Source organism: Panthera tigris, chromosome X (genome assembly GCF_018350195.1).
Source record: "Panthera tigris isolate Pti1 chromosome X, P.tigris_Pti1_mat1.1, whole genome shotgun sequence".
NCBI lineage: Eukaryota > Metazoa > Chordata > Mammalia > Carnivora > Felidae > Panthera > Panthera tigris.
This window is the reverse complement of record NC_056677.1, coordinates 39,810,339-39,832,225: the sequence shown is the minus strand read 5'-3', so window position 1 is coordinate 39,832,225 and position 21,887 is coordinate 39,810,339.

Below are 21,887 nucleotides of genomic sequence, written 5' to 3'. Positions count from 1 at the left end.
TAATCCGGGATCACCTCCCCATCTCAGGATCCTTCATTTATTTGCATCTACAAAGTGCCTTTTGCCATGTAAAGTAATACATTCACAGGGTCTGGGGATTAGAATGTGGACACCTTTAGGGGGTAATTATTCACCAGCCATAGCCAGGTGGCAGGAAGCAAAGGGTGGATGCTTGCCTTTAGAACCCCATGGTTACTCCGTACTGCTTTGTAAAGTGCGGATTTTAGGATGTGCTGGCCAAATTAAACTCTTAAAGAAACCAGAGGCAGTATGTTCCTTTTACCTCCAGAAATTGTTATTGAAAGTTGGATGATAATCATCCATTGTATGACTACCAGCTTAATCTTGCCTTCTAGTTGTCAGGCTTTTGTGAACGATTCCTGATCTGCTTTTCTAATTCTTGGCAAAATTCTATGACAATTCTTTCCAGACTTAAGCCCACTGCTGGTCGCAGAGTCCATTTTCGAATAATGTGTGCCAAATGAATTGAATCTCTGCACTGCTGATGAAAATAATGGGTATGAGTTCTCTCTTTACCAGGTGGTGCCTTCACATTGCCAATAATAACCCACAAAATGTTTTCCTGAGAGAGTGTTTTCTTTCTGAGCACCATCATTTGCTTACGGAAGCGGTCAGATGATGTTTGTGATTCTGGCAAGCGGTAAAATAAATGAGATTTCTAGACAACTGGCAGCAAGCTGACATTGACCTTCTGAAGTAAGACGTTTTACACTTCTGTATCACAAATGCTAAAACTCACCACCGACAAAGGGACTTTTCCCAATAATGTGTTTATCAAAGGAGAAGAGATGTAAATATCTCAGCTACTTAATTGCAGCAGAGTTCTCATGTGTACCTTCAATTTCTCCTCACGAAAACCCCGGGCCGGGCTGGCTAAAATAAATGCTCCTATTCTGATTTTGTCTGTATCTTCATTTTCTTTCCACTTAATTGGCCATGGTGGCCAATTCCCACCCCAACCCATGCTGAGCCATGTTGCTTACAGTTTTATATTAGGACTGAGATGTGAATTGCAGGGGATTTGTCTTTTCTTTTTTTTAATTTCATTTAATTTTTTAATTGTTTTATAATGTAGTTAACAGACCATGTTCTACTAATTTCAGGGGTACAATATGATTCAACAATTCTATACCTCACTCAGTGCTCATCATGAGAAGCGTACTCTTTTTTTTTTTAACGTTTATTTATTTTTGAGACAGAGAGAGACAGAGCATGAACCGGGAGGGTCAGAGAGAGGGAGACACAGAATCTGAAACAGGCTCCAGGCTCTGAGCTGTCAGCACAGAGCCCGACGCGGGGCTCGAACTCACGGACCGTGAGATCATGACCTGAGCCGAAGTCGGCCGCTTAACCGACTGAGCCACCCAGGGGCTCCGCGTACTCTTTTTTTTAATGATATAGTCGGATGTTAGTTTCGTTTTATGATATTAAAAAAAATTTTTTTTAACGTTCATTCATTTTTGAGAGACAGAGCATGAGCGGGAGAGGGGCAGAGAGAGAGGGAGACACAGAATCCGGGGCAGGTTCCAGGCTCCGAGGTGTCAGCACAGAGCCTGACGCGGGGCTCGAACTCAGGAACCGCGAGACAGTGACCAGGGCCGAAGTCTGACACTTAACCGACTGAGCCATGCAGGCAGCCCACACCCCCCCCCCCCCCCCGCCGCAGAATTGTACCCTTAATCCTCTTGACCTAGGTCACCCATCCCCCCACCCACCTCCCTTCTAGTAGCCATCAGTTTGTTCTGTATAGTTAAGAATCTGCTTCCTGGTTTTGTTTTCTATCTGCCAGTGCTCAGAGTTAAGAATTCCCATCACGATGTCTACATCACTGATGATTCTATAGCCATTTCCACTTGCTAATGGAGAGATACATACAAAAATGGAAACTTAAGGAGGAAACCTTTAGAAAGGGGGTTCACACATCAACCTCGCGGTGAGCAGAAACAAATAACTTTTAGGCAGAGTTATTTCTAGTAAATGATCCCCTCAAAGCTAGAAATCCGTATAACGTGTGCACATACCCCGTGTCAAAGTCACCGTCTTCTGTTGGTCTGTGAGTGGCTATAAAAGCTACTCTTCCTTGAGCACTGCATCTCCAAAGAGTCAGGCAACAGGTTTGCCCAGTGGGCTTCCACAGGGCTAGAGTTTCTCACTGGAAACGTCAGGAGATGCAAAAATGGGGGTCTTTAACAGAAAGCCAAGAACCTGCTAGAAAGCTAAAGTCTAAGCAACTAGACAAATCCAAAGGGTGTCCTGAATGTCTGGGCTAGAAGCAGGTATAAGTACAGAGCCAGGAACCTAAGAAACAGAGAGATGGAAAGAAATGGATATGGGTGGAAGATAGTAAATGGAGAGTATTCTGGGGCAAAAGCTTAGAACGGGAGCTACTGTCTATATTTTGCCTTTTTTAAAGGTTTTTTTTGGGGGGGTTATTTATTTATTTTGAGAGAGAGAGAGGGAGAGAGGGCACACGCAGGGGAGGGGCGGAGAGAAGGAGGGACGGAATCCCAAGCAGACTCCGTGCCATCGTCGCAGAGCCTGATGTGGGGCTTGAACTCACAAACCGTGAGATCAAGACCTGGGCCGCGATCAAGAGTCCGCCGCTTAAGTGGCTGAGCCACCCAGGCGCCCCTGTCACATTTTCTTCAGAGTCCCTTTTGGGTATGCCTTCCGTTTCCTGTTGCTGAAACCCTAATGAACGAAGAGTCAGTGAGATGGATATTGACTATAGGTGGCTGAAAGTCTAAACAGGTCTCAACGGTGTTGCTATCTGTTGCGTGAGCGTGTATTTTGTGCTATAGCTCACCTTGTTGGGTGACTTGTGATTCAGGAAGAAAACGCTTTATTCCTGCCTTTTAGTGGCTCCTGCCGGGACGACAAGACTGCCAGACGCCGTTAGAACACCATGAAGGCCATGCTAAATATAAAGGGCAGGGGAAGATTTGCCCAAGTTCACTTGGTGTTTTCAGGTAAAGTCTCTATTGGGAACGCAAAGAAGGAATCACTGCTCGACCTCACGTTGCTTATCGGTGTTTGTTATATCTTTATCATAGAAGACCTTCCTGAATCAAGTCTGTCTTGGGTCAGGTTCCCCAGAACAGAGAACTGAGGGGAAGATTCAGGAAGCATCCCTTTATGGAGGACGTGCTCCCAAGAGAAACCTGGAAGGGAGCGGGGCGAGCAAGACCAGAATCCCTTTATGGAGGACGTGCTCCCAAGAGAAACCTGGAAGGGAGCGGGGCGAGCAAGACCAGAATCCCTTTATGGAGGACGTGCTCCCAGGAGAAACCCGGAAGGGAGCGGGGCGAGCAAGACCCGGGAAGGGGGAAAAGCCACGAGTGTGAGTGCAGGAGTCTGCACCTCAGATCGTGTTCCCTTTGTGTCAAGAGAAGCAGCGGCGGTGGGGGGGGGGGGTGCTTTCCTACTCCTGCGTCGGTCAGTTGTGGCTTATGGGCTGCCCAGGGTAGGAGGGGGAGGGTGGAAGGAACATTAACCTGCCGGGATCACAGCAGATCCAGCAAAGTGAATCCAGTAGCCTTAGGGTAGGTCGCCGAAGGCAGTTACAGGTGTGAGCAGTTAGGAACAAAGTAAAGCAAGCGGAAACTAGGGGGTACATAGAACCCATAAAGGAGGGTCTAGGGGATCTGACCACAGGACCGTCAACGCGTGAACCCACGGTTAAGCAAACTCCGGGGGGAAAAACAGAAACCCAGCTTTCCTCATATGCACATATTTAGGCACTGGAGACTCTGGAGTCGATTGTGAGTGACATCTTGTATCTAAGGTGACCAAACAGTATCCCAGGATGCTGGATTTTCGGTGCCGAAACCCAGATGGTCCGAGGGAACCTAGGACGGTCAGTCACCCTCCCTGTATCTGAAAGGCCACCCAATGAAGGACTCTCAGGTTGCGTTATGGAAGTTCTAACCCAAGCAGAGGCAGCTGTTGAGTGTGGGAAGGTTGGAGACCCACCCTGATGTAGCTGCATTTGGAGCAGGAGTCTGGAGATCCGGAAAGAGATTGAGTCTCAACTAGGGAGGTGGGGGGTGCTGCAGAAGAGGATGGGGAGGGCTTCCATTTTGGACTATCTTTAGGGCAAGGTGATGGCTTTTATGACCCAGGGCAGGAGAGAGTGTTCTTCTCAAGATACAAGTCTCTAGAGAGGATCCCAGTAATGGTGCTAGATCAGGATCAGAAACTCTCCACGACCCTTTCCTGGGAAGTTTCTCCCAGATAAAACTCCCTCAGTATTGTTCTCATGCTCCTTAGTCTCCAGAAAGAAGGGCAAGGGGGGGAAGATGTTTGACTGTGCGTTTGCATTTTTTGTGTGACACTGAGTTCTATTGATGTGATAATAAATTTCCATTTAGCAAAATTCTTGTTTAGCTTCGTTTCAGATCTAATGGGAATGACGATGAGTAAGAACACTTCAAATTATATCAATTTTCTATATGAGAAAATATGCCATTTTCGTGCCATTTTTGTTTTTTAAAAAGGGGGAATCAAAAGGTGATTCATGACTGCAGCTTTTAACTTATGTATGAGTTGAAACATTTTCTAAAGAATGTTGGCATGATGATTTCATCCTGGATAAGCTGAGAATGTTTGAGTGAGGGTTTTAAGTTATTGAATTAGAGACAAGTTTGTATGCAGACGTCAATTGTAACTGTAAGAATCTTTTGGATTTAATGATTCCCGGAGCTGGAATGGGGGTTCGGAGGCCTTAACTGCAGATGAAAAATATTTAGGGAGCTTTAAAATGCCCCAGGGCCCAGACCCCGCTCAAGACCAGTGAAATCTGAATTTCCGGGAGTGGAGTCCGGGCAGGTGGGCTTCATGGGCCCACGATGTGTGTCGGTTCCACGGGGTCCTGCACTTACAAGGGCCCTGCCTTGGGTTTAATGCTCTGCCGTCTTGAAACCCGAAGTCATTTTTTGAACGAGGGGCCCTGCAAATTATGTAGCAGGCCCTGGGTCTGGGCATTAGCATCTTTTTTAAAAGCTTCCCAGGCGGTTTCGGTGTAGGAAGCACTGAATAAAGTGTACTAATAAAGAAGCTTTGGATCAGCTTGCCAGTAAACAGTGGCCTCTCTGCTGATGAAAGAACCCGGAGCCAAAGCCTCTCGAAAAGACTGGCGGTTGCCCCGCCCCTGCGCTGCTGAGCTGGGCCTTCCCCCCGCCCCCCCCGGCCCCCCCTCCCCCGGGAGGCTCCTGACCCCGCCCACTTGCCCTGTGTCAATGGAAACTTGCAAGGGGCCTAGCGGTGTGAGCCTTGTGGGAAGCGCCTACCGCATCTCCTACGTCTAGCCCTGGAACCTAGGGTTAGACCCACAAGGGTGAGCACTGCCTTCCCCCCCCCCCCACCCCGGTCCCAAAAGGTGAGACCTCACCCTTAGCAGGACAGAGACTAGGGAGAAAAGAAGGCAGAAAGCCCGAAGTCCTAAGTGCCTTCCCTTACTGTCCTCACCCTCCGGAGGGGACCTTGGGTGAATCTTGTGTTCTTTGAGTCAGAGACTTCCCTCCCCCATCTCTGCGGTTGGAACACTTGGACTTCTGCACAGAAAGCAAGGAAACTCCAGAGCACCTGGGTGGCTCCGTCGGTTAAGCCTCCGCCTCTCCTCTCGGTTCGGACTCAGGGAGTACTGGAATGATCACTTCGGCCTTGGGCAGTGGGTAAGTTTTGTCCTCACTGCAGCCTGGGATTGGCTACCTTTCCCCTGCGCCCCTCCCCAAGGTTTAGTGCCCTGAGACCCACCTGCTGGGTGGCATTTCCAGGCACAAATCAGCCACCCTAGTCACACCATCAGGTAGGTTTACTGGTTGATGGAGTTCACGTGACTGTGAACGTCATAACAAAAATACCATGAGTGGACCACTAGCATTTTGGATTGTCGACTTTTCTTCATGGGCCCGATTAAAAAAAAAAAAATCTAGGGGCACCTGGCACCTGGGTGGCTCAGTCGGTTAAGCATCCAGCATCGGCTCAGGTCATGATCTGGTGGTCTGCGAGTTCAAGCCCCACATCGGGCTCACTGCTGTCAGCACAGAGCCCGCTTTGGATCCTCTGTCCCCGTCCCCTGCTTGCACTCTCCCCCAAATAAATAATAAATATTTTTTAAAAATCTAATATAAAATTTGCTTTCATTCTACTGTAATACTTTGATTCGATTTGTGGGCTAGAGTTGAGCCACTCCCGCACATTTTCGGGAAGGACTAACTCCAGGGAGGTCTCGAGCAACTCCTGACTGCTTCAAACATTTTCAAAAGTTTCTAGAGTCTAGGTATCGGAGATCCAGCCACAGGCACACAGAGAGAATTATTCCGGTTTTCCTTTCTTCGGAGAATTGACACTCTGCTTTTTCTTTCTCCTGGCACTTCTCACTAAAGAACCACGCTATTCATGTTCCAAGCGGTGCAGTCTTCTCTCACACGGATTTGGTTCTCTTTTCCCGATAATATACGAGGTGGGAGGATTTCTGATATTGACTGTGGGTTTGTTTATATCGGGGTCTGTCCCAGGCGTACGTTTCAAAAGGAGTTCGGCACTAACAGCACACCTCCAGCATCTCCATTAAGGAAGGACACTGGGGCTGCATCTAATTGGAATTCGGAGGTGGGGGGCAGGCATAGGGAGTCCTGCTGGGGCTTGCTTGAGGTTGTATTTGCATTGCAAATGCAGTATTTTTCTTCAGTTCAGATATTTTAGGGGGAATGGCTGGAGAGGGGGTGAGAGCTCGTGGAAGTGGTTAGAGAGGCTGAACCCCCCCTCCCCCCGCCCTGCCTCCGTGCTAACCTTTAGGGCCACGAATGCTTCCTGGCCTTGGGAGCAGTCAAGGGAATAAAGCTCCCAGCGGCCCCCTGACTTCTGTGTTCCAGTCCCATGTCATGACCAGATCCGAGTCAAGGCTATAGGACTTCTCGATCGAGCTCTGCTTCTCTCCACCCTGCCCAACCTTCATCTAGTTCTTGCTAAGCTCTGCTTCTCACTTCAGCTTGGCAAACGTTTATGGAGGATGCTCTATGAACTCAGCGTTCTGCTAGGCAGTGGCAGGGGGGATATAATGATGAGCTGATAAAAATACAAGTTGGGAACCGACAAGAGTTCAGGCTGGGAAGTCGTCCAGACTTATTTACATTTTAATTTGGGATTACCAAAAAGCGTTAGTTAACACAAAGGGAGGTAGGACTGAATCAGTGGGGCACGTTGGGTGTTGGGGGTGCAACGTACACAGAGGATCCCGTCCTGCACATTTTAAAGTCATGCCACAGGCGTATCACGCACTCTCAAAAGAAGAGAAAAATCTCCAACATTCTTTGAGCCCGTTAAGATTCTGTGGCCCTGTGATTCTCACTTGCAGCCAAGTTCCATCTCGGAGGAGCCACGAGATTAGGTAACGTCTTCCAATTCCTGGATGATCCTACCCTGCTGGCGTCCTTCGTGTACAGAGATGATTCTGCCTATCAGTCTTAGACGTTCCCCAATTAGACATTTACTCTGTGCTCGATATGGCAGATTATGGGCTGGCATCACCAGGAGTTGATGATTTCCCGGTATATTGGTTTCCTAGGGCCGCGGTAGCATAGCATCCACACACTGGATGGCTGAGGAAACCGCTGAAATTTAGTGTTTCACAGTCCTGGGGGCTAGGTGTCCTAAATCAAAGCATTGCCAGGGTCTCTAAGGAAGGATCCTTTCTTGTCTCTTTACATCTTTGGTAGTCTCGGGTGTTCCTTGGCTCGCGCCAGCCTAACTCTGTCCAATCTGCCTTCACCTTCACACGGCCAACTTCCCTGTGTGCGCGTGTCTCTGCTCTTCCAGCAAAAACACCGGTCATACTGGATCAAGGGTCCACCCTACTTTAGTATGGCCTCATCTCAACTTACATCTTAATTACATCTGTAAAGACCCAGTTCTCAAGTAAGGTCACGTTCACACGTATGGTGGGTTAGGACTTCAACATATCTTTTGGGGGGCACACAATTCCACCCACAGCATCTAGTGACCGACAATGTTTGTTTATGTCGAGGGATAAGGTTTTGATGGGCAGCCATGAAACAGACCAAAGCAAAATGGGCCACGGGGGAGGAAACCATGATCGGACTAACTTGATGTGCTTATCAGTTGTGCTAAAGAGTCCTACAGGTATTCTCCTATCTATAACAGTGGCTTTAACCTTCCTTCCCCCTCCCTCCCTCCTTCCTTCCTTCCTTCCTTCCTTCCCTCCCTCCTTCCTTCTTTCCCTCCTTCCTTCCTTCCCTCCTTCCTCCTTTCCTTCTCCCCTCCCTCCCTTTTTTCCTTCCTTCCTTCTTTCCTCCTTCCTTCCTTCCTTCCTTCCTTCCTTCCTTCCTTCCTTCCTTCTCTCTTTCCTTCCTTCCCTCCTTCCTTCCTTCCCACCTCCTTCCCTCCTTCCTTCCTTCTTTCCTTCCTTCCTTCTCTCCTTCCTTCCTTCCTTCCTTTCTTCCTTCCTGCCTCCCTCCGTCCTTCCTTCCTCCCTCCCTCCCTTCCCTCCCTCCCTCCTTCCTCTTTCCTTCCTTCCTTCCGTCCTTCCTTCCTCCCTCCCTCCCTTCCCTCCCTCCCTCCTTCTTCTTTCCTTCCTTCCTTCCTTCCATCATGACATGATCTGGTTAAATATTTGGTGTTGGGAAATTGATGGGAAGATCTGGATCCGAAAAGAGTACTTTCGGAGCACCCGGCTGGCTGGCTCAGTCAGAAGAGACTGAGACTCTTGACCTCGGGTGGTGAGTTTGAGCCCTATGTGGGATATATGAGATTACTTAAAATAAATAAATAAAATTTTAAAAAAAGGTACTTTCCTGTGAGTAAGGTAAATATTGAAGCACTCCTTAGTTTGTCACATACGCACAAACCATCAGAGAGAGTTTACCATGAGTTTCATAACTGAAGGATCTGTTGTAAGTATTCAGGTTTATATTTGGCTTTGAATTATACATACACCCCCCCCCCACATGCACGTTTTAAGTAACTTAGCTTAGAGCACCAACGTTTCAATCTGAGCATTATGGGTGGTAACGTCTCTTATGTGAGATAACTGGGGACACAGTTCCCTGGCACCAAGAGACCAATTAAAGTAATTGGCATTCTGCACGTTTGAATCAATGATGTTGCTCACTGAGCCCAATCAACCAAAGTGAAGAAACCCAATGCATGCTTTTCTTAGAGCCAGGAGAGGAAAATCTGGCAAAAGAGCTGTCCTCGCAGCCCCCCTTCCCCCATAAAGCATTTCCAGTCCTCAATTATCATAGAAAAGAAAGGACAGAAGAGTATGCATTATGTTCAGGCTCAGTGTGAGTTATGACGCAGCCCAAAGAGGAAATGGACAAAAAAATTATTGAAATAATGATCAGGAGAAAATTGCCCAAGAGGAGAAAGCTGGTGTGTCCTAAAATCCTGTGCCGGGGTGAGGATCAGAATGGATGCCGATAGGATTAAGCTGGTACAACAAACTCGTGTTTTGTTTTAACCTCACTGCTTTGAATACGGACTGGTCATTGGAACTCCCCTCTCCATGGGTCTACGTGGGATGTTCGGATCGGTCCTCGTCAGATTCACACACGTTTCAAAGCAACTTTTGAAAACAAATGGAGACTGACACGGGATCCCTGGGGACAGCAGGAGTGTCTGGTTGCACTTTTCTTATTTAAAGATTAGTGAAAAATTCTCACTAGCACAGGAAGGAAAAGGGAAATGTGAAATGTAATGGTATTTGGTCAGTGGAGCTAGGGATTTGTAGTGGTGAAAGAAAATACAGATGAAGTTATTTGGATTGTGCTTTTTATATATCTCTTAGCATAATTCGGGCTTAGAACGGATCTCCACTGTGATTTTGTTGGCTTAGTTTTGACCTGAACAAAACGGATTTGCTAGTTCTGTTTCTTCTTTTTATTCAAATGGCACACACCCTCCGGGTTTTGAGAAATCTGATGGTTATCTCTTAGTCAGAACCAAGCTTGAAGAAGTACTCTTTCCAATTTTGGATGGTTAATCACACTGGATTCTTACCAAAGACCTCAAGGGAGACTTAACTTGAAGGACACAGATGGTTGTCAAGCGAGCTATGGATTAGGATCCGATTCTTCGGTGGAAGTTCAGGGAAAATAGTTTAGGCAAAGGTGGATTCAATAAGGCAGACAGCAAGAAATAAAATATGCTTCTGGGGAAGAAGCAAGGCAAAGCAAACACACAGGAACTCATTAAAGAAGTATTTGTTATCCTTGCCTTGAAAAGGGGATCATCAGTTTATCACTCACGTTGTCCTCATTTACCCAGCAACAAATACGCCACGAATATGCTTTTCATTAGTCAATTTAATTTTGGTTCAAAATGTTAATTAAAAAGCGTACATTTCCTCCTTATACACTTCAGTGTGAAATTTAGTATCACGAGCCTGGAGTTTGATTTTGGTAATCGATTATAATGAAGTTTCCTATCCCTTTCAGGAAACAAAGGCTCAAAAAATCATGGTTATCTATTGCTTTACTTACATTTAGGGAGAGAATTTTGAAGGGAACAAATGTAAGAGGAGAGAGAAAGGAAGTTTGCCTCAAAGAGAGAAACACTGAGGAAAAAGCTGCTAGAAAATGAGAATTTTATTATTTCTTCGTTAAGAAAAAAACAAAACAAAACCTGTCCTTTGCCAAATCTAAGAATGTTGCCAACCTGGGAGAAAAAGGATCCATTTTCCTACATAACCACATGTAATAATTTCCATGAAATTGACATTTTAGAATGATGGCAAAATGCCAAATGAAAATTTATGGATTCCTGATCCCTAAATTCTGAGCCCATTTTCTTAAGAAATACCTAAAATACACTTTAAAAAGAACCCAATTAATATAATTACAGAGGGTTGAAACAACGCACACAAACTGGATCTGTTTCCGTAAAACACAGCTGTTCTGTTATTTATATTTTGCTATTATTTAAAATGAGAAATGTGGCCATTATGTCAAGCAACTTTTTCAAAGGAGTGAATCTGTTGTCTTCTGCATCATTACATTTTTAAAAGGCCCCTACAACCAATTAGCTTGGAAATCTTATATTCAAGCCTCCTCTGAATATTGCCCCACTGGTAACAAGGAAAGCGTTACATCCAGGTATTTAACGTAACAGAAACAAGGCACAGGCAGCAACTTGTATCCTCTGGCAGTTGACATGCTAATTTCTTTGCCTCTTCTCTCTCGCTCACTCTACCCCGCTTCATCAACCCCCTTCCCCCCCAAGAAACGAGGCACCCTTTGGGCCTCGGAAGGTGCCCGGCGGGGAGTGGAGCCGCCGGAAGAGCGAGGGCAGAGCGCGCGGTGCCCACACCCTTGACCGCGGGGTGAGCGCGGGTGGCCGCCGTTGGCGCGGGAGAGGGGCGCGGGGTAGGAGTGCGGGGTCTAGGCGGAGCCCCCCCCAACACCCCTCCGCCCGGGTCTGGGCATCTGCGACACGAGGCCCGGGGCCCGCAGCCCCCAGCTGGGCCCGGGCGGGGATGGGCGGGCGGGGGGCGGAGCGCGGCGCTGCGCGGCGGGAAAGGGGCGGGGAGGACAGCTAGGGCTCTGGCGGGCAGAGAGGGACGGTGGCAGAACCTGCGGGCTAGGTGGGAGGCTCACCCTCTGGGAGGAAAGGAAGCGAGGATCGCGCGGCCGGAGAGCGAGGAGACGCTTGGAGTCCAGGGCTCGGGCCGCCCACACCTCCTCCTGCGGCGGACACGGCACAGCGGGCGGCGCACCGGCCGCAGCAGCGACCCTGCGCGCAGGTGGGCACCCCCGAGCGCGGCGCTCTGCCCCCTCCAGGGCCGCCGCGGGCCGGATGCCCTGGCTTCCAGGCCACCGAGCTCGCGGCCGAGGGCCGGGCAGGTCCGGGGGCAGCGGGAAGGTGCCCGGCCCCTTGGTGTGCACGCTTGTGTGCGCGCGCTGGGCGAGGTAGGGAAGAGGTGCGGCGCGGCTGCCTCCCTCGGGATTCTCCCCCTCGGGTCTCACAGTCCCCACCCCCACCCCCTTCTCACGAGCTGAGCCCCCGAGCGGCTTTGGAAGACTGCGCTCCCCCCCCCCCCATCTCCGTGGTGCGTGCAGGTCGCCCCTCTCTTCGCACTCTACACCCGGCAACCATCCGGAGGCCCCCTGCCCTGGGCCCGCGGGACTGTAGAAACCCGGGGAAAGCAGAGAGTGGTGGCAGGACCAGCCGGGGCGTGTGCGGGGAAGGCTGGAGTTGTTCGAGTATTGTCTGCCCGACCGGTGCCTGAGCCCGCGCGCTCGCTCGCGCCCCAGGGCCGGAGTGGGGTTGGGGGGGGGGCGGGTGGGATGGGGTTTGCCGAACTTCTCTCTGAAGGCTGACGGTGCACATGCACTTGGCGCCCCGTGCACGTTTGGACGAGGGTTTAATGGAGGCACGTGGGAGCAGGATTGGTCGCTGGCGGGCCCCCAGAGAGCCTCTCCGGATGGCCCAGCGCGTGTTCGGGGTGGGGAAGGGAGTGTTGAGTGTGTGTGAAATGTCCGTCCTAGGGAGCAGGAGGAGAGTGGCTCAAGGAGACTTGATTTTCTTGGATTTGCTGCAATTCCTTAAACCGAACCAGGCTTTCGGGGCGTTAAAGGAAATTACCGGTAAGTGGGGACGGATCTCTGGTGGGGCTAAAAAAAAAAAAAAAAAAAAAAAGGCTCGCGGGGTTGCGGGCTCGGCGGGCACGCCGGCTGGGTGGCTTGTGGCGCTATCTCGCCCGGCGGGTGGGGGTGGGGCCGGGGGTGAGGGTGGGGGTGGGGGTGGGGGTGGTGCTTGTGTCTTTGGCTTAAGGTGCCGGAGCTGGGGTACTTGTTCTCGGTGGACTGTGGGACTCGCAGGAGGTAAAAAGCTGTGCGGCGCGGTGTGTTATTCGCAATTAACTCTAGAATCTGTGTCTCCGTCTCTGTTCGCTCTCTCTCACACGCGCGCACACACACGCGCACACACACACCCTGGTTCCGTCTGTTATTCTCAGTCAACTCTAGAATCTTTGTCTCTCTGCTCTCTCACTCACACAGAACACACCCTGGTTTGATCTGTGATTCTCAGTTAACTCTAGAATCTGAATCTGTGTCTCTAGCTCTGACTCTTCACGCGCGCGCACACACACACACACACACACACACACACACACATCCCTCTCATCTCATGGCCGCATTGACTCATTGATAGTTGCTCGTGGATTTTTATTTATTGCTTGTTGTGCTCCTGGATTTTGATTCGTCTTTTTATTTCCCCCCCAGGGGGGAAAAAAAACCGCTACCTGTATTAAAATCTGTGGGGTTTCAGCGTTGTTCGTTCACGTTCAAGATGGGAATAGGGCAGTATGATGAAAATAACCCGATCTAGCTGCTGTTTAGATTGGATAAAGCACTAGTTCATTTTAGACTTGATATTATTATTTGAAATGTACGTTTTACAACCCCGTGGAGAAAGTATCCTTTGCCTGGATCTCTCCCATTTTTTTTTTTCTTCCTTTGTGGTAATTGACAGAATTCTTAATTACCCAGTTAACAAAGTGGTTGAGTTGTCTTCTGATTTTAAACGGCAGATCTTGAAATGGTTGTAGGTTGGCGTGTGGATGACTCCATGTCTTTCTTTAATGAACTGATCAGAATGGTGTTCGTCTGAGACTTAGTGAGTGTATGTTTCGATTCCTAAGTAATTTCTCAAACCATCCGGGGAGAGGGACTCCTCAGAAATTCTCCACACAGAGGAGAAAGAACACTTTTACCTCTTGGAGCAAATATTTGGGCCACTTTTCCCCCAGTTGTCCCTGTTAGTTGCCTGGAAAAGATGCGTGGTTGATGAATCCATGGCTTATTTCTCTTTTATGTCTACAGGTGGCAGTGTGGAAGCCAAAACGGGAGCTTCCAGAAGTGGTTTCTGAAAAATAAGAGTGAATATGCACGAGGGAGCTCGGACAGGAATCACAAAAACCGCAGGTATGTGGAACAATGAATATACCTAGCCAGCTTTGTAATTATTGCATTCCAATATCTTGACATTTACATAGACTTTCATGAAGTGAAACATACTTTGAGGTATACTCAGAGAAGAAAACAAAGCTCATTTTATTTTAGACGATGGATTTAAATAAAATGCTGCAGGTCGGTCTGCTGCGTTACTTTTTAACTGTTCTAAAAGAAGTGTTGCTTTTCTGTTGTGGCCATGTGGCGTTTGCCTTTAACCAGTTGTTGCTTGACGCTTGCTGTTAAAAACACTTCCTGAACAAATCACCCTGTTGAGCCTACGTAACAGCGCTGCTTTTCACAAAAACTACGTCTCACTGTTAACTTGGCATACGCTTATCAGAATACCAGTGCATTTTAAACCAGCGCCAACCCCCTTTTTAAGCATCTCGTCCTTTTTTTTTTCTCCTGCCAAATCTAACACATACGAGGTACCTTCATAATTCACCGCTTCGCTGAATGAATGGCAGGTTTAATATGGGATCAACGACCACCAAGTTCAGCAAGTTTTTCATTGTGACGCATTTTCAGAGGATTTGCCTTGATGATCGTTCAAATAGAAAGTTTTGCATATTTTTTTAAAGTTTATTTATTTGGAGGGAGAGAGAGTGACCATGAACGCAGTGGGGGGGGGGGCGCGCATAGAGCGAGGGAGGGAGAAACCCAAGCGGGCTCTTGGTTACCAGCGCAGAGCCTGAGGAGGGGCTCGAACCCTTGAACCGTGAGATCATGACCCGAGCCGAAATCAAGAGTGGGATGCTTAACCGACTGAGGCAACCTCTGTAAAGTTTTGCGTATTAAGGCCCCTTTTCAGCAACTGGGTAGCACAGTGTTACGAATGATAGAAGAACTCGGGGGGGGGGGCTCATCCTTGTGGATTTTTATCTTTCCTCACAATGGTGGGCCGTAGCTAATGCTCTCACAAGGAAACGAAAGTCATCACCATATTGGCTGTACGAGGGACAGGCATCAAAATGGCTGTTAGAATGAAGCTTTCTCATTCCACGGGGTGTATGCATTCATCACAATGCCGGAATGTGGTGATGTCTTGTGATTTTTGACGTTCTGCCTTTACAGCTGAAGAGGGATTGAATTAGCCCCTGCCAGTTGAGGGTGTAAAACAAAGTCAGATGCTGTTCTCGAAGCTTAAAAAGATCAAATTGGACACTTACCAGTAGAAAGCAAATCGGGAGCTCTGACTCAGAAAGCATAGGCTAAGCTAGGGACCTAGAGGTTCCTACTGTAGAGACCCCACGGACATATGGAGTGGCTTCAGGAAACCCCGTCATGACATTTAGGAGCACGTAAGTTTGCACTGCGTGGGACTTTGATTCGTGATAGGACTCTGGCACTGGGAGGTAACCAGTCATCCCCAAGGCATCTGGCACGAATAGGGTCTAATCTTCTAAGTCAGAAGGGAAAAGAGCAAACAGTTGAGATTTTATGCCTCTTTTGGATCCTACTGTTCTCATGGTAGAGACATTAGGTGCTTCAGAGATCTATCATTTTTGTGTGTAACATGCATACAATAAATTGTAAAATGCGTTATGCTAAAGTGTACTGCTTCGTGAATTTTGATGTGTGTGCACACCCATCCATGGGAGCACCACCCAGGTCGAGATCTAGAACACTTCTAGGCACCCCCCCCCCCCAGTTTTTATCCTCTTTCCCCTTCTGGACAGTTTTGATCCCATTTCCCACCTGAAGGTAACCACATTCTGGTTTTTCTTTCACATCATGATGTGTCAAATCTGGGGGTGCCTGGGTGGCTGGGTTAAGCGTCCGACTTCGGCTCAGGTCATGATCTCACGGTTTGTGGGTTCGAGCCCTGCATCGGGCTGTGTGCAGAAGCCCAGAGCCTGGAGCCTGCTTCGGATTCTATGGCTCCCTCTCTCTCTGCCCCTCCCCCACTCACGCTCTGTCTGTCTCCCTTTCTCAAAAATAAATAAACATTACAAGAAATGAAAAAACATCCCTCCATCCACTAGTTTTGTCTCCCATGACGCTCCACATGAATAGTGTCCTATAGAAGGGACGCTCGTGCTTGCCATTCCCATTAACACAGTGTCTAGGACAGTCGTCCATGTTACTGCGTGTGGTAGTAATTCAGTCTCGTTTATTGTTGATTGGTAGTTCCGTTGTATGGACGTAACCGCATTTGTTGATCCATTCTCCTGTTGCATTTCTGGGTTTTCAGCGTGTGGCCAATGTGAAAAAGCAGCTATGAGCATTCTTGGTAACGTTTTTCACTGCACGTACCCACTCATTTCTCTTGCGCACATTCCTGGGAATGGAGTGGCAGGGTCCTAGAGTAGGCTTTTATTTAGCTTTAGTAGACAATTGCCAAATAGTCTTCCAAAGTGACTGCACCAATTTAAAGTCTACCAGTAATTGGGGTTCCTGGGTGGCCCACTCAATTAACCTTCCGACTTGGGTCCCGGTCATGATCTCACAGTTCCATGGGTTCGAATCCCGCGTCGGGCTCTGTGCTTGACAGCTCAGAGCCTGGAGTCTGCTTCAGATTCTGTGTCGCCCTCTCTCTCTGCCTCTCCCCCTCTCATGCTCTGTGTCTCTCTCTCTCTCTCTCTCTCTCAAAAATAAATAAACATTAAAAAAAAATAAATTCTACCAGTAGTGTAAGGAGCTTTGTGTTTTTGCTAACACTTGGTTTTGTGGGGCCTTTTAACTTCATCTATTTTCTAAATATTTATTTTTGAGAAAGAGAGAGAGAGAGAGAGAGAGCGAGCGCATGTGCGAGCGAGTGGAAGAGGGGTGGAGAGAGAGAGGGACAGAGGATCCAAAGCAGGCTCCACATTGACAGCAGAGAACCCGATGCAGGGCTCGAACCCATGGACCCTGAGATCATGAACTGAGCCGAAGTCGGACGCTTACCTGACGAAGCCACCCAGGCGCCCCTAACTTCAGCTGTTTTTGGTGGGGCTTTCTGGTATCTCCCTGTGAGTTTTAAAATTAAAAAAAAAACAAACAAACTGGTAAAAACACTACCATCCATCTCCAGAACTCTTTTCATCTTGCAGAACTGAAACTGTGCCTGTGAAACAATAAATCCGTACCCCCCCCCAGCCCAAATCCCTGTTCTTTCTTCCCCCAGCCCCTGACAACCACCATTGTATTTTCCGTCTCTATGAACCGGACTACTTTAAAGGACCTCAGATGAGTAGAATCATAGAATATTTGTTCTTTTTTAACCGGCTTCTTTTACGTAGCATAATGCCCTTAGGATTCATTCACGTTGGGGCGCCTGGGCGGCTCAGCTGGTTAAGCATCCGACTCTCTTGATTTCGACTCAGGTCATGATCTCACGGTTTGGGAGATCGAGCCCCGCCTCTGCTTCTGTGCCGACCGCGCAGAGCCTGCTTGGAAGGTTCTCTCTCCTCTCCCTCTGCCCTTCCCCCACTTGTTCTCTCTTTCTCTCTCAAATAAATAAACTTAAAAAAATATTCATGTTGTAGTATGTGTTAGAATTTTTTTTAAGGCTGAATAATATTCTGTACACCTATACCCCATTTTGTTTAGCCACTTGTCTGTCGGTGGACACTTGTTTGCTGCCCCCTTTTGGCCACTGTGAATAGTGCTGCTCTGAACATGGGTGTCGAAATATTTTGAGACCCTACTTTCCATTTTCTGGAACTGTGTGTGGGGGTTCTGGTTTCTCCTGGTCCTTGCCAACTTCTCTTCTCTTCTCCTGTCTCCTCTCCTCTCCTCTCCTCTCCTCTCCTCTCCTCTCCTCTCCTCTCCTCCCCTCCCCTCCCCTCCCCTCCCCTCCCCTCCCCTCCCTTCTTTTCTCTTCTTCCTTTCCTTTCCTTTCCTTTCCTTTCCTTTCCTTTCCTTCTTTCTTCTTTTCTCTTTTCCCTTTTCTTTTCTCTTCTCTCCTTTTTTTTCTTTTCTTTTTCACTTTTCTTCTCCCTTCTGTCCTTTTTCTTTTTTTCTTTCCTTTCCTTTTCTTTTCTCTTTTCCCTTTTCTTCTCTCTTCTCTCCTTTTTTTCTTCCTTTTCTTTTTCACTTTTCTTCTCCCTTCTGTCTTTTCTTTTTTTCTTTCTTTTCCTTTCCTTTTCTCTTTTCCCTTTTCTTTTCTCTCCTTTTATTTCTTCCTTCTTTTCTTTTTCCCTTCTCCCTTCTCTTTCTTTTCCTTTTGTTTCGTTTCCTTTTTTCTTTTTTTCTTTTCCCTTTTCTTATCTCTTCTCTCTTTTTGTTTTCTTCCTTTTGTCCTTTTTCATTTTTTCTCTTTCTTTCCTTTTCTTCTTTTTTCTTTTCCCTTTTCTTCTCTCTTCTCTCCTTTTTTCTTTTTTCCTTTTATTTTCTTTTTTCCCTTCTCTTCTCCCTTCTGTCTCTTTTTTCTTTTCTTTTGTTTCCTTCCCTTTCCTTTTTTTCTTTTCTCTTTTTCCCTTTTCTTCTCCCTTTTCTTTTTTTTCTTTGTTTTCCTTTCCTTTCCTTTCCTTTTCTTCTTTTTTTCTTTTCTCTTTTCCCTTTTCTTATCTCTTCTCTCCTGTTCTTCCTTTTCTTTTCTCTTTCTCCCTTTTCTTCTCCCTTTTCTTCTCTCCTTTCCTTCTCTTCTCTTGTCTTCTCTTGTTTATCTTTTCTTCCTGATAGTAGTCCTCCTAATGGGTGTGAGTTGGCCCTTATTTATGGTTTTAATTTATGTTTCCTGGTAAGTAATTTTAAGTGCTATTTCATATACTTGCTGGCATTGCAATATCTTTGTGGGAAATTTCTATTAAAATGTTTTGGCCGATTTTGATTTTGGTTTTGATTTCTTTGTTTGAGTCCTTTCATATTCTGCATAGGAGTCTTTCGTCAGGTATACATATCGCAGATATTTCCTCCCAGTCTGTGGCTTGCCTTGTCACTCACTGTCTTCGTGCTATCTTTGGACGGTTTTTAATGAACCCCAGTGATGGTTTTTTTTTTTTTTCTTTTATGGCTGTTGCTTTTTGTGTTCTGTTTATAAAATCTTTGCCTGCTTTGGGGTTATTTTTTAAAGCCTCTCTTTTAGTTATTGAAAATACATGAAGGCAATCTGTTTGGAAAATGCAGTGTATTACTCATAAGCTTATTTCAAATAAGTGCCCTAAGAATGAAAGTTGGTAATGGTCTTTGCTGTAGCAGGTGCCAGAGAAGGGGTTTGAAAAGGTGTGTTTTTGAAGAAGATACGTGGACACAGATGCTGTTACTCAAGTGGCCCCTGCTCCGGTCTCCCGGTGACACTGATTATGTCCTCAGGACCCCTCTGGAGTAGGAAGTACCCTAAGGAAGAGCCTGGTGATGACTTAGCTAGAGGAAAGAATGTGGCAAAATGGATGACGATCCATTTTTCCTTAATTCATAATCCATACTGGCTGAATGATCCTTCCCCTCTCCTTTCCTTTCCTTCCCTTCTTCCCTCCACAAGGAGGGTTGCTGTGTTTGATCCCCCTTCTTTCCTTTGCCCCTGAAATAGGAATGGCCCTCAGGATTCTGCCATTCGTTAGCTTTTTCTCTTCTCCACCTGTATTTTGTTGCCTCAGAGCCCTGTGTTCAAGTTCACTCTCAGGCCTTGAGTTGCCCCTCTCCCTCTGCCCCTCTGCCCTCTGTTCTAAAGACTCCCCAGGTCTTGGGGCGCCTGGGTGGCTCAGTCCGTTAAGCGACCGACTCTTGATCTCAGCTCAGGTCCTGATCTCCCGGTTCGTGAGTTCGAGCCCCACATCGGACTCTGTGCTGACAGCACGGAGCCTGTGTGGCATTCTGTCTCCCCCCCCCCCATCCTGCCCACCTCTCAAAATAAATAAACCTAAGAAAAAGCAGACTCAGGTCTTTATCTCCTACTCCCACCTCCTGGCCTTCCACAGAAGGTCTGGATCTATATCCTTATCTGCCTCCTGGGCGGCTCCCACGGGATATCCTACAGGTGCCTTTGTAAAGCACACGTGTTGTTCTTCTTTAGTCTGCTCTTCCTGCTTTCCTGCCTTAATGAATGTATTTACCATTAATCCAGGATCCCAAAGTAGAAATCCTGGCCCTGTCTCCAGCCTCCTGCGCAACTCCTATCCCTCTCACAGCCTATATTTAGTTTGGTTCAGGTCCCCTTTGGGATCGCAGTAATAGCCTTCCGACTGATCTCCCTGATTCTTCCCCTTGCCTCTAACCCCCACCTGTCATCAGCTTTCCTTCCCCCAAACGCAGGTTTAATCGTGTCATTTCCTACTTAAGAATGATTTGTAGCTCTCTACGGCCTACAAGAGGCATTCACATTCCTTAGCCTTCAACCTTCTTTTCCTGTTCCGTCGTCTGCCGTTTCCTCCCCGCACTCCATCTGTCCTGAACTATTTTCCATTCCTAGAACATTCCTTGAGTTCTTTCCTGCATCTGTGCTTTCTGCACGTGCCGTTTCTCTTCTACTTCTGACGCCCGTTCCTATCAGCTGGTGACTTCCCATTTTTTGCTTTAAAGTGTTGTGTTTATTATTTATTCTCAGAAAGACAGAGAGAGCGTGAGCAGGGGAGTGGCCGAGAGAGAGAGAGAGAGAGAGAGGGAGGGGGAGGGAGAGAATCCCAAGCAGGCTCCACACAGATCCTGGGAACCGTGAGGCCACGGCGTGAGCCGAGATCAAGAGTTGGACGCTTGACCGACTGAGCCACGCAGGCGCCCCTACTTTTTCTTGAAAAACTGGCTCCCGTGTGACCTTTTCTTTGAGGGAGCCCTCCTGTCCTCTAAGTAGATCGTGTTATTCACACTTCTTTTAGGGTTGTTAGAGGGGATGCCAAACCTTGGCACCATTGCGTGTTAATCTTGGTGGTGCCCTCCGTGATTACCGAGAGCAGTACTTCCAATGTGAAGGCATTTAACACTTGCTCACTGAATGAATCCTTTCTTTCCTATAGCCGTTAGCTTTTGCTGCTTAACAGAACACCACAATATGGGTTTAGTCAGTGGTGTCAAGCCACCCGCATTGTCATTAGTTAGCTCTTAGGTCAGTTGGCTATTTGGACGGGACTCCACTCGGCAGTTCTTTGGATCTGGGCAGGTTTTCTGCCGGGTGGGTTGGGGGCTGGCTCTTCTAGGATAGCCTCAGCTCCAGCCCCATGTTTTTGTGGTTTTTTTTTTTCCTTTTAATTTTCTTTCTTTCTTTTTTCTTTCTTTCTTTCTTTCTTTTTTTTTTTAAAGTAATCTCTATGCCCATTGCGGGGCTCGAACTCATGACCCCGAGATCCAAGAGTCCAGGAGTCACATGCTCTTCTGACGGAGCCAGCCAGGTGACCCCCCTGTGCTTTTTCTAAAAATATCTTCTAACCAGGCTAGCTCGGGCTTGTTCGCACTGGGGGTGTTAGGGTTCTAAGAGGGCCCAGGTATGCAAGGTCTCTTGAGGCCTAGGCTTGTAACTGCCTCCAGGTTACTTCCTCTGAATTCTGTTAGCCAAAACGAGTCCCAGAGCCAGGGAGGTGGCGAAATAGCTTCTGTCTCTTGAAGGCAGGAGCTCCGTCATGCTGTAAGGAGCACGGATAGAGGAGAAATATTGCAGCCCTTTTTGCGAGTAACGTACTGCATTTGCCTAGAAGCAGGAATATGAGATATGACCAGGTGTGGTCCAGAGGGTTGGAGGGAGGATGGTTTTCACCCCAAGTGCATCCAATCGCATCTAAGAGGAGCCCAACTAAGATGGCCCCGTGTTTCCTAGCGTGCTCTTGATTCTCCCCTCAAGTCCTCTGTCCTTATCCTTTCATCCAAAGCATATTTGAGACAGCCCCAGTTTCTTTTTGACCTTGATGAGGTACCTTTGATGCTGTAGGATGGGCAGATTGCTCTCAGTGCGGGAGAATGGACAAGCACAAGCATAGCTCTGTTTCCTCTGTATTCTGGAAGCCGCTGTAGATACCCTTGGGCATTGGGGACCTTCTT